This window comes from Uranotaenia lowii, chromosome 3, assembly GCF_029784155.1.
Source record: "Uranotaenia lowii strain MFRU-FL chromosome 3, ASM2978415v1, whole genome shotgun sequence".
Taxonomy (NCBI): Eukaryota; Metazoa; Arthropoda; class Insecta; order Diptera; family Culicidae; genus Uranotaenia; species Uranotaenia lowii.
Genome location: NC_073693.1, coordinates 345,419,385 through 345,436,875, shown reverse-complemented (window position 1 = coordinate 345,436,875; position 17,491 = coordinate 345,419,385). Strand labels below are relative to the sequence as shown.

The 17,491-nt window shown below is 33.2% G+C and overlaps 1 protein-coding gene across 3 annotated transcripts in view; it reads right to left on the bottom strand.

Moving 5' to 3' along the window:
- LOC129751947 (UDP-glucosyltransferase 2) overlaps window positions 1–17,491 on the bottom strand; it is a 184,376-nt gene that overhangs the window by 111,547 nt on the left and 55,338 nt on the right. For 2 of the 3 annotated variants that reach the window (XM_055747737.1, XM_055747738.1), the window contains one exon: window positions 14,431–14,461. The gene's annotated coding sequence lies outside the window, so the exon portion shown is untranslated. Of the gene's footprint in view, window positions 1–14,416; window positions 14,462–17,491 lie in introns of all 3 variants that reach the window. The other variant, XM_055747739.1, reaches the window with a different exon arrangement.

The following is a 17,491-nucleotide window of genomic DNA, read 5'->3' as shown; positions in this document are numbered from 1 at the left end:
CATCAGTCCGAATGGAAGCAAGGCCCGATGACTATTCGGCCTAAAGACCATTCGGCCTAACATGCAAAAAAGCGATAATATGTTTTATAGGACAAGCATAAATTCAGCCCAACGACCATTCAGCCCAACAACCATTCGGCCTAACGAACTTCTAGCATTCATTCGGCCTTACGACCATTCGGCCCGAGGACTATTCGGCCTATTGACCATTCCGCCTAACATCCATTCGGCCAAATAATATTCGGCCAAATAACCTTCCGCTCATTGTCCTATTCGGCCGAACATCCGTCGGCCTTTTAACCCATTTGGCCCAGCGGCCGAATGTCCGCCCCCTCTCGGAAACTACTGCACTGATTTGAGTGAATGGTGCTATTGAGAAGGGGAAGGTTCCTATCATGGTTTGATGACTTCCATACAACTTTTGTCAAATATATCGAGAAATTATTAGGCAAGTGCATTCAAATTTTGCAAGGTAGGATATTTGGGTAGGACACATGTTTCCATGATCATTCCAGTGGGAAGATAGGACGCAGGATAGGGACTCCCATACAATTTTTTGACATTACTTAAAAACATAACTGGTATTTTGCTATGGAAAGGAGATTCAGTAATAAGGCTAATGGAATAAAATGATTCTATGATTATAGGATGCTAAAAACTGCTTCCAGTGGTTAAATGTTAAAGGGGGAGGGGGGCATCCATATAATGAAGCTTAGTTCTTTTAGAAATGGGATACTTTCTTTTCTTTTGCTGATAGCTCATTCACTAGTAATCGGGCATTTTACAGCATTTTGTTGCCTGTGAAAAGAACTATCAGACCTCTATTTTCCAAAACTTTAAATTAACGCGTTTTTGAGATATTTACGATGTAAGAAAAAAAATAATTTTGCACAGTTTCCTCCAAAATCCGTCATTATAAAATTGATAGCTGACAAAACCGTTGATTACCCAAAAAATTACTGTGTGTAAGTGATAGAAAAGTATGCAAACACTGTCAAAAATGTCCACAAAGTTCAAATCAAACATTGGAGTGATCGGCAATTACGGTAAAGGGGAAGTCAAGGAAGTCAAGTTTCATATCAGCATTTTTAAATTTTGTATAAGCGAAAAACTCGGTGTAGATTGCTGAAATGTCCAAAAAAATTTCCGATAAGCTGAAAGTGTTGCCTAGTAATGAGTCATTAAAACATAACCTCAAACAACAATTTTTTTCTAGTTCCAGAGCTCGTAAGCTGGTACCGAGGCAATGGGACAGATGATTTCTGATGGACGACAAAATTTATGAAAAACCCTATTTCAAACAAATCCAAGCGATTGAATCCTATACCATGTTTACTCGTGGCAATGTCTCTAGCATATTAAAATATGTATTTGCTGGTTGTTTTGAATAAAATATAATGATTTGCCAAGGTTATGCTCCTGTGGAAAAAAACAACAATTTTCAAAACGAAAATGAGTAATCTTGTAGATACCCTTTGCAACCTCCGATCTATACTAACCGATTATACTTAAAGTTCAATCTCATAATGGTTTTACTTCGTTATTGTCAGATTTTGCGAGTAGAATTTTTTAAAACGTTTCAAAGTGGCTCAGAAATAATCAAGTTATGTTAATTAGCAAACAGCTGAATCTACTAAATTGCCCTCAGCTTCTTTGAAAAGAGAAGTATTGGACCGAAAAGTGGCAGAAATTGAAAGAGGAGAATGCAACCACCTAAAATACAGATTAGACGAAGTATAAGTTTGTAAAACTGATCAAAATAATGACTGAAAACAGTGTGAGCCGGCCGATGGGAGTTACCAAGAATAAGATAGACATATATCTCACAAAAAACGATACATAATCATTTTTTTAAATTTTTCATAATTTATCATAAGATTACCTTCAGTTCCTTCATAGAAAGTATTTCGATCGAACGAATAGTTTTTGAGATACATGCATTCACTACTGTTCTAAAAGAACTATGCTTTTGTATTGGCATAACTCGAGTGCTAAACTCGCAAATGAAATCCAATTTCGTTGGAGAGTATATGGAAACGAGATTTTTTTATGGAGGAAATTATAGGAGGGTAGGGGCTCCCATCACACTTTTTTGTATTACTTTTGTGTAACTTTATTGTTACCAAATTTGACGAGGGTTACTTGGCTACGAGAAATATTTCTATTATTATTCAATAACCCTCCGATGGGAAGAGGAAGGAGGGCTCCCTTAAAAAACTTATCAAGCAAATGGCCATTTGTGGAACAATACTGTATCAGTTTACAAAAATGTTTCCATGTTCGTTCGAGATCTCCCTGAAGAAATAAAGATAAAATTTCAGATTTAAAACAAGCGTGGTATTTTATATTAATGGATAAGCTGAAGCTCAAGCTGCAGTTGGCATTTCGAAGAGGTTCCAGGTGAATGATGTTGAATTTTAATCTCAAATCAAGTTCATTATAAAATTAAAATACATATTAGAACAATTCAATTCAATTTTTCACTTTTTTTATTCTGTTGCTAATTTGTTACTTGGATAAATGTTCTTTCCCAAAAATAAAGCATTCATTGTTCATCACTAGAAATTGTTTTACTTCTTCGGAAGGAAGACAAAAAAAAACCGCTGCTCCTAAAAATTTGAAAAATTTAGTTTTAAAAGTCTCTCATTTAAATGGAAATTATGCGGTTCGTATTAAAAAAATTAAATAGATACCGTTGGTAATTCTCTAGAAAAAGCGTGCAAGCGCTGTGCCACTCGACTTCGAACTTTCATAAAAAAAAAGTGGCCCATGATTCCCCACTCTCCCATACTTAAACTCCTAACTGAAGTGGTAAAGTTGTTACAAGGAGTAAGAAAAGTCATTTTGTTACTAAACGTTACGAAATGATTTTTTAGTTTTTATTATTTTTATAAAAAAATTCAACAAAACTGACCTTTTTAATGGGCAAAAATCAAAGCGATGTAGAGTTTAACACATGTCAGGCTGTAAAAATGAACCATAACAGTTATTTCTCGCCTGTCGGATCAAAGACTGAAGCATGAAGCTGACAGGAAGTTTTTGTTTTATTTCTATACATCTTTAGGAGAAGCACCGGCATCGTTTTTATCAACAAAACCTCTCTCTTCAATAGCGATCAGTTTCACAGGGACATTTCCACGTGTAAGTTTAGCAATTTCGTCGATTTGATTTGATCGACAAGGTGTTATCAATTTTTGTCAACTCAAAATTCTGAGCAATTTCATCATTTCACCACTTATCCGCCGAGGGCTTTCGTTCGAGTCGTTTATTGCCGTTGTTATTGTTGTTATTCGATTATTTTCGCACAGCAATTTTGACAAATGGGTCTAATTTATGCTCAAATAATTTGCCGGTAGCGACAAAAGCTTTGCAAAAATTCCATTTTGTCACAATTCGAGGCATATCATCTAAATCCGTAGCGGTGTGTCTGTTGGGCGTTAAATTACCCTCGCACCTCCTTTGCCTCAATAAATGAAGGAGTGGGGGTGTCACTTGTCAAAAGTCGAACCGACGAAGCATCTGTCACACATGAACATAAACACAAACAGCCGGGGCTTTCCGCCTTATTTTAGCTGAAGGCCATTCAGCGAAATTTCGCACGTCACGTCATCGCGTTTGGGCGACATGCAAGTGGTCAATTTTTTTTTACAAAAACGTTCATATGCCCGACCATAAATTGTTTCCTCCCTCCCTGCTTTCCACTTTTCCTTTGAAAAAATTAAACCTCAGATAGGCTCCAATGTCACGCAACTGAGGCTGGATTTTTTCGCTTGCACTGCGACAAAAATGGTTGATAGATGGGTTTGAGTGGCTGTCATGAAGCTGCTTTGAGGAGAAAAATCTCTGCCTCTGCTTAAGGTACAGGCAAGGTCGATTTAAATTGGAGGGACTCTCCCGCATGAATGGACGGGTTAGATATGATATGTTTTGGTGACGAAGGTGTGAATCTTACGTCGAATTGCCAGAAAGCGTTTATAGCTTGTTTGATTGTGGCTCTAGAGATGAATATGGGAATTATGAGGGGTCAGTATTAATGGATCGGGTCAACGAGGTGCGAAATTAAAACTCTTGGGACTTTGATTGACCATCTCTCAGAAGTTTCTCGAAAGTTTGACGACGAATCTTTCCAGACATAGACATTAATAATACGTCGAGACTGTCTGAGCCACGTAATCTAGGCAATTATCCTCTATCAGATCGCCGAAAGATCACCGTTTTGGGATTTGAAATTTTGACAAACATGTTTTGTGTGCAAAATATCGCTTTGGTTCATTTACTAATGCTGGATTATTCTTAGTCTATTCTAAATACGGATTTTCTCAATCATCTTTTGTTTTTATTTTGAAGATTCATTACTCTATATGAGATAAATAATAAAGCTTCTCATCACTGATTGTTTCAAGACCAGAAATATTATTCTACCAACTTAGTTGTTGATTGTAGAGTAGATAAATGTTCAGAATGGTTTATTTACATTAAAAAATCAATCTTTTACATAAATTTGTTCAGGATTATCTGAAGTAATGACCATAATAATCCTAAACATTTATATGTACCTAATGAAAATTTAAAATTCTTAAATTTTTACACCTCCCATAACTTTTGGTTGTTGTTTTTGCTGCCAGAAATAGCAATAGAAATTTTGGAAGCGATCCATCCAGTCTTGAATCAGCGCAACGAGTTTTAATTTTGTATGGAAATTTGTATGGGAAAACAAAATTTTTCATTCAAAAATCGCCAGAGATGTTCTGGAAGTTCCAAAAAATATAACTTGGGATGAAAAATATTCCTTGATTTTTGCAGTAAATTTCATGTGAATAAAGTATAAACCTAACTTGTACCCCAGAAAAGATATTAGATGTTAAATAAAATATTTGTTTTCAAAATTTTTTTTTAATTTTATCGTTTTGACTGCTTATTTGAAAGCTGTGAAACCGTAGGATGGAAATCGAAAATTTTACAAAAATGCTATACATAGCTAAGGAACTTGTTGATCTAAATAACTTTTGCAAAAACATTTCAAGAATTTATTTGAAGATCTAGCTAGCAAAGTCTGCCATTTTTAGATACTTTTCAATGGATTCTGATTTTTTTATTTTGAAATGGTATTTTGAAACTTTTTTCATGAAATGTTTAGCTGCTCATAGTCAAAACCAAAAACTAAAGACCAACATCATTTCAAGTTTATTTGAATTTACTGGATAATTTTACGTGCAAAAATTTCTTCTTCCATACAAATTTCCATACAAAATTGAAACGCGCTGCGCTAACTCAGGAATCAACCAAATAATCTCAAATTTTTCACTGATGCTTGGTGACCCAAAAGGCATCGATAAAACATATGAGAGAAAAAAGTCATTTTTTGTAGCGGTCTAATAATACACTCTACACTCAACAACTAAGTTGGTTGGATAATATTCTGGTCTTAAGACAATCAGTGATGAGAAGCTTCATTAGATTTTTCAAATTAAATAATTATCACTCTGTTTATGACATTCCAACTTGTTTTTTCTCAATTTGTATCACTTTGATGTCTTCTACAAAGTTGTAGCCTGAGAAATTTCCTATTCAATCATGTTATTGACATATGGAGTTGGGTTAACGCTAAAGGTAAGACAGGCGTTTCACAGTTATTAGTATGATTTTGTCTTTGAATTAAAAAGGCTAAAAAAAATTCAAAAAAATTAATTGTTCTAGTCCCCCCGATGGATTATTTAAAATTTAGGCTCAAATGAAATTAAATCTATTTTGGTTTCAACTTCAGTAATTTTTTGTTCACAAAATGATTAAAAACATTTTATTCTTGTGAAATTCAACGGTTTTTTTTTTCTTTTTAAAGACATCCGCTTTGTTCCTCTGCCGGTTTCAATCGCACCCTGGAAAAGATTATCTCTAGTAAATAATAGTAAATAGGATAATAGTTAATAGTGAAACCCATAGTTTCGACGGTGTGTGCAGGAAATTGATTTTTTTTTACTTTAAATCTGTATTTCCCGTGACTGTGGGTGGCGGCGGGGTGAAATGACCCAAACGTCAAAAACTTCTATCAGTTATAATTCGTGAGATTGATACAAATATATGGAAGTTAGCGGTCTTCAATTAGCGAACCGAAATATATCAGAACTTTTTAATTCCCTAATTTAATCAAAACTTCGCGACAACATTAATCCGCTAACAAAAAGTTAGCGGACTAACAAGCGACTAGCGGATTATCACTTTTGTGCCGAACACTGAACTTCATTCTACAAAATTGTAGACACTTTCGAAAACTCGAAGGTACTAAATTTATAGAATTTATTCCAGTGGTGTCTGAGATAGAGAATACCAAGTGTTGGTGTTTTCAGGCTTAGATTTTTTTGCGGCCATAAATGGGTTAATCACGCGCAAATAACAAAACTTGAACAATATCGATCGATCGATTAATGATATTTTTTTTTTTTATAATATTGTTTCTAACTGAGGATGACAAGGAAAAACAAAATTCGAAATTAAGTTTTTATTGGAATTGTGCGAGCTACTTAAGAATTCATAAAGTTCAAAAAGACGCTTGAATAAGCTTTTGTTTATGAATGAACATGATCAGTGAGAAATCGAGTCTCTTTCAGATAAACTAGAATATATAGGGAAGAATGGGGATATTTGATCCCCTTTTCTTATTTTCATTATATCTTTTTGGAGAAAAATTAGCAACTACCGTCATTTACTTTTTCTGACAGCGTTTGTATGCTCAAAAACTTAGAACGATACATGAACTCGTAGATGAACAAGAAGCATTTTCGCGAGACTAAAAATTGTGATATTTTTTAAGTTACAGGAGACTTGATCCTTAGTTCAGGGTGCCCTGACCTTAGGCGAAAATCCAGTAAAATCATAAGATTAAAGGTCCTTTGGATATTTTTTGCCATATAAGTTCTCATTTCAAAGATTGTAAGTATCAGCCGAAGAGTCATTGCATACTATAAGGCGCAATTTTTTAGCTTTTAGACAAAAAAAAATTTTAGTCCTTTTTAACAGATAATTACTGGTTCAACATTAGTTATTGGACAGATATTAGTAATTTCATGATAACCAATGATCACGATCCATTCCGAAGAAAAATTGATCTTTTTGGGCTCTAGGGATCAATTCCCAAGTAACACAGATTATGCCAACTAGCATTAGGAAGTTTTATTATGGTTTAATTACAGCATTTTTTTGTGCAGCTCGTTTTATGACGGTTTTATTATGGTCATGCAGAATGCTTATATTTTTTTTCGACCATATGTTTGCAGATGGTTTTGAAAACGCTAATAAAACTTTTATTAAACATACTGTTTTAGTTATTTTGAAAGAGTTATGAATGCTTTTTTAAAACTATAATAAAACACAAACTTAGAAGTTTGCTCCAAGCTTTCTTTTGCATGTTCTATAATAGCACTCAGTGCCTGATTATTAAACCGCCATAAAACTTAGTGACAGTTCTCGATCAAAATGTCAAAACAGGACACGCTCAGATTAGATAGCACATATTTGAATTGGAACTCCCATTTTTACACATTTTTGGTAAGTTATGCGTGTTGGTTTTGAGTTTAAATTAAAAAAATACATCTTTGAAAACTTGAAATCACCGAAAGTGGTATGAATATCTTTACAATATGAGTATTGAGTGAAAGGGCCCAAATAGTAGGAAAAAAAATTGTTGCTTGACGCCATCATTAATTCAAGATGGCGGCTTCCTCTTTTATTTTCAAAGCTGAAAATTACTGAAAATAACGTGAAACCTTCACAATATGGTTATAAGGTGAAAGTAATAATATGGTTATAAGGTGAAAGTAAAGTCAAATTTCGTTGCCCGTCGCCATCTTAAATCCAAGATGGCGGCTACCACTCAACTTAAAAATACTGTAAATGACTGAAAATCGCATAAAACCCATATTATAGGGGTATAAGTTAAAAGAAATCAACCGGTAGAAGTTGAATTACGCTATCTTACGCCATCTTGAAATCCAAGATGGCGGCTTCCGCTAAACTTTAAAATGTAGTGAATGACTTAAAATGACATGAAACATGAAACCCAAATTGGTAGTGGGTGAAGGGGTTTACGAGTAGAAGTCGAATATTGCTATCTTACGCCATCTTGAAATCCAAGATGGCAGCTTTCTATAAACTTAAAAAATGCTCTAAATCATTGAATATCGCATGAAACCTCCAAAATATGGATATTTGTCAATTGGGATAAGCTATAAAAAGTTTATTTTTGCATTCTGACGCAATCTTGAAATCCAGGATGGTGGCTTCAACTGAACTTAAAAATACTGTAAATGAATGGAAATAGCATGAAACTCCCAAATATATTGTATTGGGTGCTAAGGCTAAATGATAGAAGTCAAATATCTCTTTTCGCGTTTCTCTAAAAATCTGTAAGTGACTGAAAATCCCACAAAAACTACCACAATACAGACCCCGTTCGTTTTTGGCAACATTCGATTTTGGAAACATCGAATTTGGCACATGTGCCAAAATCAGACGGTTAACAGAAACAACATAACCTTATAGTTTTCGCTAGAATAAGACCAATAAAATTTAGACATAATAGCATGATAGGAATAAAAGAATTACATAAATGGCAAAAAAAAAATCAAAAACTATAAACAAAACAAGAAAAGTTCTAAATGCATTAGAAACATAATGAAAAAATAATAAAAGTGATTTAAAATGATCTAAATTGTTTTAAAATAGTAGTTTTAATGTAGTATTACGTGAAAAAAAGTTGTGTTCAAGCGATTTTCATTGATTAACAGCATTTTAAATTCAGTGGAAGCTGCCATCTTGGATTCCAAGATGGCGTCGGAAAGAAAAAAATCGACATCTTCTAGCTTAGCCTTTTCATTCAATACTCGTATAGTGGTGGTTTAATGCGACTTTTTGTCAGCATTAAGCATTAAAAGTTGAGCCGATGCCGCCATCTTGGATTTCAAGATGGCGTCGGATAGCGAAATTCGACTTCCACTCGTTTAGCACTTTCACCCGATACCCATTTTGTTGGGGTTTCATGCGATTTCAAGTCATTTACACCATTTTAAAGTTCAGCGGAAGCCGCCATCTTGGATTTCAAGATGGCGTCAGACAACGAAATTTGACTTCAACTCATGATTTATTCCACGGGTCATTGAAAACCAATCCCTTTTTATTCAAAAAGTCTGTCCTCATTTACTGTACTAATGATTAACAACTCAGAAATGAGCAACTCAACCTTAGCGTGTAATTGGTTTGCTTGCGAGAGAAACGTCAAATCGTAGCTTTTTTTGGGGTCATCATTAAACCATAATAAAACTATGAATTGACTCACGCCATGTTGGTTGCAAAATCGAAGGGTACAAAATGACGCCATGTTGATGGATTCACAATGCCAGCATTGGAAAATATTTTTTCAGGCCTTTTTTCCATCAATCCCATCATGATTGACCATCAGATTTGACGAGGCGCATTTATTTTAAGATACTATTTCATATACATTTTACCTAAAATCTTGACTGGCAGTAGAAAAGACGCTCATTATATGGGTAAAACATTGGTTTTTTAGCTATTAATTTTACCAGATTTATATCTGAATAATGCAATCATCATTCATCAACCATTACGGTTGCTGGAAAAAACAAAAAAAAAACTCCGAGAACTGACAGAACCGAAAAAAACAAAAATTTCTAACATGTTTTATAATAGCTTTTTAAAAGCTTTCGTGACCAATATTGATGACTAACAATGATTGGTCATGATGACGTTCCTAGGATAGGGCCAAATAGCCTAATTTTGGCTTTATTAGAGTCCAGGTGATGTTATAGAATGTACTTTAGCTTTTTATGAAGATTAATGCTATGGTCCAAACGACATTTTGCTGACCATAATAAAGCTTAAATTGTTACTTGGGTTATACCCATAACATACATTTGGAAAAACTTATTTTTAGAAAAATTGTGAGTTTACTATTGCTTTGAAAAAATGAAGTTCATATTATACTTCAACGATTGACATATTGGAATAAATATTTTCACACATTTTTCTAGAACATTTGATGTTTGTTAGACATTCCTGTTCTAGGTATAACGAAGGAATCAGTATCCCCAGATATCAAGTATCCTTATTCTCCCCTACAGTTGTGAACGAAATAAAGTTCGAACTCGCTATCATAATTATCAATTCCCGGTATCTTTCATTGAATAAGTTATAACCACTAGGAATATCTTTTGGAATTGTAGTTTTTTATATGGTGCACAACAATTTTGCTAGAACATTACTTGTGTTCTTCTTAAGCATAGTTGGAGTAAAAGTTAGTTTTCTCTTGCATAAAATAAATTAGTGTGTACTTTTTAACATAAACAGATCACTATTTCCAAGCTCGAAAAATCAATTCTGCTTCTTATGTACAGTGAGCGAAACAAGCAAAGTACTACTATGAGTTTGCCTTGTAAAAATATGAAGGATTTAAAATCATCAACATTTTCTTCTACCATTAGTTTTAAATTGTTCAACGAATAAATCAAGCATAAGTTTACTTTTTTTTTTGATGAAGCAATTGGCGTTGAGGATAAAAAATATGGAAAAAGGTGCGAAATAAGAATAGTACCACATATGTTTTTTTTTTAAATCAAGATTGTTTCTTTAATTTTACTAACTAAAAATGAATTATAATGCTACTACAAACTATTTTAATAGTCAACTTTTGGGCTCAAATTTAACTATTCGTTGAAAGATATAATTTTTTTTAATCAGTCCAACACTACTTTTTACAGATTTAAGTCGTAGATGGCAGCACTATCTTGCTGTTAAAAGGAATGGAGACCCATTTTCGATTATGAAAAGGTGTGCTGGATGATTTTGGTCTAGAAATAAATACATGGCACCACGTGAACGCCTTGGAAATTTGAAGATGACTTAATCAAATATTTAGATTAGGTCACTAAAACGTTAATTTCTTGGACCGATAATCAAAAAAATATTATGCATTCCGATGGAGCATGACGAACCAGATGACTATTGATATTATTGGTACGATTTGCAATTGAATTGGGAGTTAAGATGAGCAGAAACTTCGGTGGTGGCAAATTCTGGTACTGGTGAGTTTTCGAAAATCCAGAATAGCTTTTGCAGTGTAAACTCCAACAAATCTGTGTTGGAAAACTAAATTGAAATAATGAATATAAGCCCGAATAGACCCGAAAAATCGATATTGAGACTTAAATTGGTGTTAACTGCAAGATGGTGCTGCTATCTACGACTTGAAACTAGAAAACAGTGGTTTACTGAAAAAAAAAAAAATCAAAGTTTTTGATTTCCAATCTGTTTTTCTGATTCAAAATTGACTCAGAACGTTTGTTACAGCATTTCTGTTTATGTTATCGAAGATATTATGCAATTGTTTTCAAGTATTTTAGCTCAAATGTCAAGTTCCTGAGTGCTAGAGGAATCTTTGGAATACTAGGAAACGCCTAGAAATGCCGTTCAATTCCAATAGCTCGTGAAAGCATTATTATTAAATTTTACATAGCAAATTTTAATAAATAATCTTGATTTTGTAGACATAAGTGGTAAAATTCTTATTTCGCACCCATTTTCATTTTTTTTGCTCTTCAATCCCAATTGCTTCATTAAAAAAAAAGAAAACTTATGCTAGATTTATCTGTTGAACATTTTAAAACAAATGGTAGAAGAAAATTTTGATGATTTGCAGCAAGGCCGTGCGAACGGGGGGGTTTAGGGGTTTAATCCCCCCATGGAGATTTTTTCAACTCAAATTTTCAGTACAAAAATGAATTTACCGGGAAATCAGTTGATCCCAAAAGACGTCTAAAAATAATTGTTAACAAACATGTCAGAAAATTGGCTCGCCTCCGGCGGAATTTAGTCTTAAATCACTCTCTAGGGCTAAGACATTTCATTTTATGACTGTATATGACGTTCTTTTATCTAATCAATTGTAGATTTCGATTTGCAATTCAGTTATCTTTTTGTATTGAAATTCAAATCTTGACACACAAAAAACCTTAATTCGTGTTTGGAACGTATTTTTAATAAGAAGTGTAACTAAAATTTGAAACCAACCATTTGAACTTTAAAATTCATTTTAAGAATACAAATTCTAAGTATCACAAGTTGGTAACCATGTGACAGGTGTTGAACACTCACGATAGTCAACAGATTTATTAAAATAGAAACAAAAACCGATGCCTTTATAATACATCACTTTGATTCTTAAAAAAGGGTAAAAGTCATCTCAAGTTTTATGCTGGTATTAAATATTTCTCAAGAAACCAATTTCAGCCTCAATTGTATTTCCTGTTTCTCGTTTTTCTGAATCCATAACTAAATATTCAAAATAGTTTTTATGAACTACTCAAGGCATCAAATTTACCATTTTTCTTAGGTGCGAAGAATTTAAAGCTTTTTTTGAATAATTTGGGTCCCTTGAATCCAGATATGCAATTAGGTTTTTGTCAAACAGCTTTGGTTTTTGCAATAACTTTTGATAATAATTAAAAATCATTTAAGAAATTTCTTTTTTAACAAAACTTCAAAACAAAAAAAAATAAAGTCTTCAAATCAATTATCAAATTTCCTCAAGATAACAAGTAATTTTCGTTTTTGCTAAAAAAGTATTAGCAGTCTCCTACTTTACTTCATTTATACTATTTATTAAATACTTTATCACATTCTTCTTAAAACCTTGCAAAATCCGGGCATTTTTTTTCAAAATTGTCGTCCAAAAATCCGGGCAATATCCGAGCAAATTTTGTCAAAACCTACTTATCAAAAATCAAGAAAAAAAACTTTTTAATTTTTTTTATCTAAATTGATTAACATATTTTGATGAGTATTTAAGGTTTTCAAAAAACCTTTCATAAGTATATTTATGTAACTTGCTCAATTTATTTTCATAATTTTCACATAAATTTAATTATTTTAATGGCAAACCTTTTCTAATTTATCTAAAATAATTTTAATATGTTTCTCATTGTTTTTTAATTCTGAAATTTTGAGTTCTGAAGAATAGAAAAACGTAGTTCAACCTTTTGAAACTTTTTTAGCCTGATAACTGGAAGAATTTGAATATAAAAAATGATTTTATTACTGATTTTGATCGCTGGAACTCTTAAAATAATATAGATATTTTTCTTTGTGTCATATTATATTTAATCATCAAGTAGGTCAGAGGGAGAATGACCCTACGTGATTAAACCCCTCTTTAAATAAATAAAATTTCTTCTTCATCATCAAGTAGGTAAATGTTTTGAATAAATTCTTTTGAATAAATGTTTTGAATAAATAAGTTCAAAATGGATTTTTTTTTCCTTAATCATGATTTTGAAATTCAAATCGTGAATAAATATTTCTTTAAGTTCAAAATAATACAAGGAAATTTTTTAAATCAAGCCTTGAGTTGAAAATGAAGAAAATGGAATGTTGATTAAGACGAATTATTATCGTTTTGCTGAATAATTTCAAATCATGATTAATTTTTTACTTGGTCTGAAATTTATCTCTGAATTCGGATTTAGATTCTTTTAAAATCTGGGTTATTTTTTTAAAATTGTATTTCTATGATTCTTTTGTCCGAAGCTTTAAATTCTAGTTTTAAATCAATATTTTAAATCGCATACGTTTTCTGTGTTTTCGGAAAAAATTAAAGTTCAATTTGAAAACTTGACTTCTTAGTATTTATTTTCAAGCAAATGTCTAGTTCAGGATAAGGAATATCATTTTAAATACATTATTGATGACTTGCCTGAAAAAGGAATAATTCTTATTTAACCTTGAAAATCTGAATTTTGAATTTTGAAAACCCCCCCCATGAGCGGGTTCTTCGCACGGGCCTGATTTGCAGTCATTCATATATTGACAAGCATAACATATAGTGGTACTTTTCTTGTTTCGCTCACTGTATGTTTAAAAGTAATCAAATCCATGCAAAACGTTGAAGCAATGTATTTAATTATATATTTATCAGTTTTAGAAGTATTTTGAAATATTCCAAGTCCAATAAACAAACCAAATGAACATTCAAAACCCCAACGTGTATTTGAGTAACACTGAAGCTCAGATCGAGAAAGAGGTGGGAACGCCAGATCTTGCCCCTTTTATCTTAGGTACATACTGTTGAATCGTTGCTACAAACTTTACACCATTGAATTACATGAAGTCTCAAGATTATTTTGGTTTAGATCCAAGAGTTATTCTTCGTTTATGGAAGCACTATAGACAGTGAAGACTCCCTGTAAATCTTGAATGTGGAGGAATATTTTATTGATTGAATGATCGTCTATTCGAATGAAAATATGTGAAACTCTAAAGAGAGAAAAAACAAACCCAAAAATTTCTTCTGTATACTGTTGGCATCAGCTTTTAAAAACTTTACAATACTAGCTCCATAAATGTTGCTTACTTTTCGGGCCTTACCGGGTTCAGAGTATCGTTCCAACGTCAAAACCTGGAAATAAAGAAAGAAGAAGTTACAGCATAAAAGGGGTTATGTTTGATATTAGCTTTGACAAGTTTGCTTGCTTTACTGTGTCTCTGCGTTCCTAGAATTGACAAAATTCATCAATTCTTCAATTTACCGGTACAAATCTATTTGATTTCCAACATACAATGAAATAGGATTGATGAAATACCTTCATCCGGAGAACGGCAACCATAGGATTTAGTTTGTGAAAATATTTTTGCCACATCCCACATATGCTCCTCGATTTTTTTTTTCCATTCATTCCCTTGCGGAGATGAAGCCGAAAGTTCCGAATGAATAAAATATTGACACATGGCTTGCCAGCTATCTAACATATTCTTCCGGTAAGAGGATCACAAATCTCGACGCAGCTGATGATAAGCCTTCGGGAAATCCTGTGTGAAAATCTGATTCTCATCCAGAGCCAAATTTTTTGCACAAGCATCAAATAGCCATAGGTTTACTTCCAGCATTGTGTCTAACTGGAAAAATCTCAAAATCGGATTGCGTTTCCTCGTTCAATCCAAATTTGATTGATGGGAAGCAAAATTGATGTCGAGGGCTTTTTCTACCTTCAGACAATTCATTATTCCTTTTAAATATGGAAGGGGGGAAAATCTGCTGAAAGACAGAAACAGTTGTAATGTTATAACAAGCAATCAATTGAAGCTCGATGTCTGTTAATCGTACCAATGTTATAAAGAATACACTTTTTTAGCCACGTTAAGACCGGGATCTCCCTTGACTCACTCATACGATATACTCATGTACCTCGTTCTCGATGCAATTTTATTGTAATGAACACGAAGCACTAGCTAGTTATTTCGAAAGTTGTTCCGGACGTTTCCCAGATTCGATCGGATTCGTTTGGATTGGATTGGATTGGGAACAACAACTGACAGAGTTCGGTGAATCAGGTTGAAAATTTATTGAACCTTCAAGGGCGCTTAACGAACTTGAATGGCAAAGCCGGTTGACGAGATTGGTCAGTGAACGATGGATTTTGACGTGAGTTTTAAAGCATGTGTTCTCGAAAAGATCAAAGTTCTTAACTGATTTTATAAATATGAAATCCAAAATAAAAACATTTATTACTACCCTTTTAAATTTGCCAATATTGACAATATTGACAGTTATGACAAATTCGACATTTTTTACAATTTTGACGATTTTGACAATTTTGACAATTTTGACAATTTTGACAATTTTGACAATTTTGACAATTTTGCAAATTTTGACAATTTTGACAATTTTGACAATTTTACAATTTGGCAATTTGGCAATTTTGACAATTTTGATAATTTTGACAATTTTGACAATTTTGACAATTTTGACAATTTTGACAGTTTTGACAATTTTGACAATTTTGACAATTTTGACAATCTTGGCCATTTTTATAATTTTGACAATTTTGACAATTTTGACAATTTTGACAATTTTGACAATTTTGACAATTTTGACAATTTTGACAATTTTGACAATTTTGACAATTTTGACAATTTTGACAATTTTGACAATTTTGACAATTTTGACAATTTTGACAATTTTGACAATTTTGACAATTTTGACAATTTTGACAATTTTGACAATTTTGACAATTTTGACAATTTTGACAATTTTGACAATTTTGACAATTTTGACAATTTTGACAATTTTGACAATTTTGACAATTTTGACAATTTTGACAATTTGGACAATTTTGACAATTTTGACAATTTTGACAATTTTGACAATTTTGACAATTTTGTCAATTTTGACCATTTTGGTTATTTTCAGAATTTTAGACACAAGCTGTCTTGTTTCATTAACCAAACTCTGACAGACTGTCTCAATGAATCAGACATGAGTTTATGTTAAATCAATTTGTAAACAGACAGCGTCAAACAAGTAAATATTGAACAAAACTGCTACAAACATTTTGTGTAGATTTCATTGAAACGTTTCGTATTGTTGGTTTCCACACGTTTTTTTCCTAAAGTATATGCTGAAAAAATGTTAAATATTATTTAGTTTTTTGTAAACAACGAGCTTGAAATCATAGCTAACTAAACGGTCGTTGAAATTTAAATGGTCTAAACATAGACAGGCATGTCAACTGTTCTTGAACTCATATCTTATCCAACACTTTCATCGTTGACATAATCGTTTACGACAATGTTGTTACTTTCATCCTGGTGACTGTACTATAATAAGTGTGATTGAAGTTCAAATCCTCTCTAAAAAAGGGTCGTAATCGCAATCGGATCTAATAAATCGAACGATTTTGCCTTTCCAATTACCGATAAGCGATAGACAGCCATTTAAATAGCTGCCGATCGAAGAAACACAACACACTCCCCCACCAAAACACAACCCAACTTAATCGGAAGCCGGCGAGCGATTTGACAGTTCATAATATTCACAGCGCCGTCGACCGAAGTTAGGTTAGGTTTTCGCGATGGACTTGGGAAGTCTTGGGAAGAAACGAATCGCGGCAGGCTAGGCTATAAAATTTTATCACTTCCAGCAGCGCACCAAAATACGCCACAAGCGTCTACTGCGCTGAATGACTCCCGGTTATGTTTTTGTGTTTCTGTCTCTTGTCTCAGTAGAGATATCTCGCTTGGGGTGGTATTGTGGTCTAGTTTTGGCATATTCAGTGTCTTCTGCGCTGATAGCCATTTGTTTTCTTTTGAAGCAAAACTAACAAACATTGATAGCGTTCATTTGATGTCTCTCTTACCCGTTGACTTTTATCAAAAGATGTTGGGGTCCTATCTTAAACTTTTGAAAAAGTTCAGGAATAGCTTCCTTGTCCCTAGTTCCTACATGAGAGTAAGTATATCTGGAACGCCACTTTCTTCCCGGTTTGGTCGTCGTAATGGGCCATTCAAAAGACCGGTAAATGGTAGATGCTAACGATGCCGCCGCGCCACTCTGGCTGATGACACGTTGCAGTTTTCGTCAATTTCAGATCAACTGATGGCGCTACCGGTTGCTTGTTTGTTGTCAGCAACTTCAAAATGCCAATGCCAA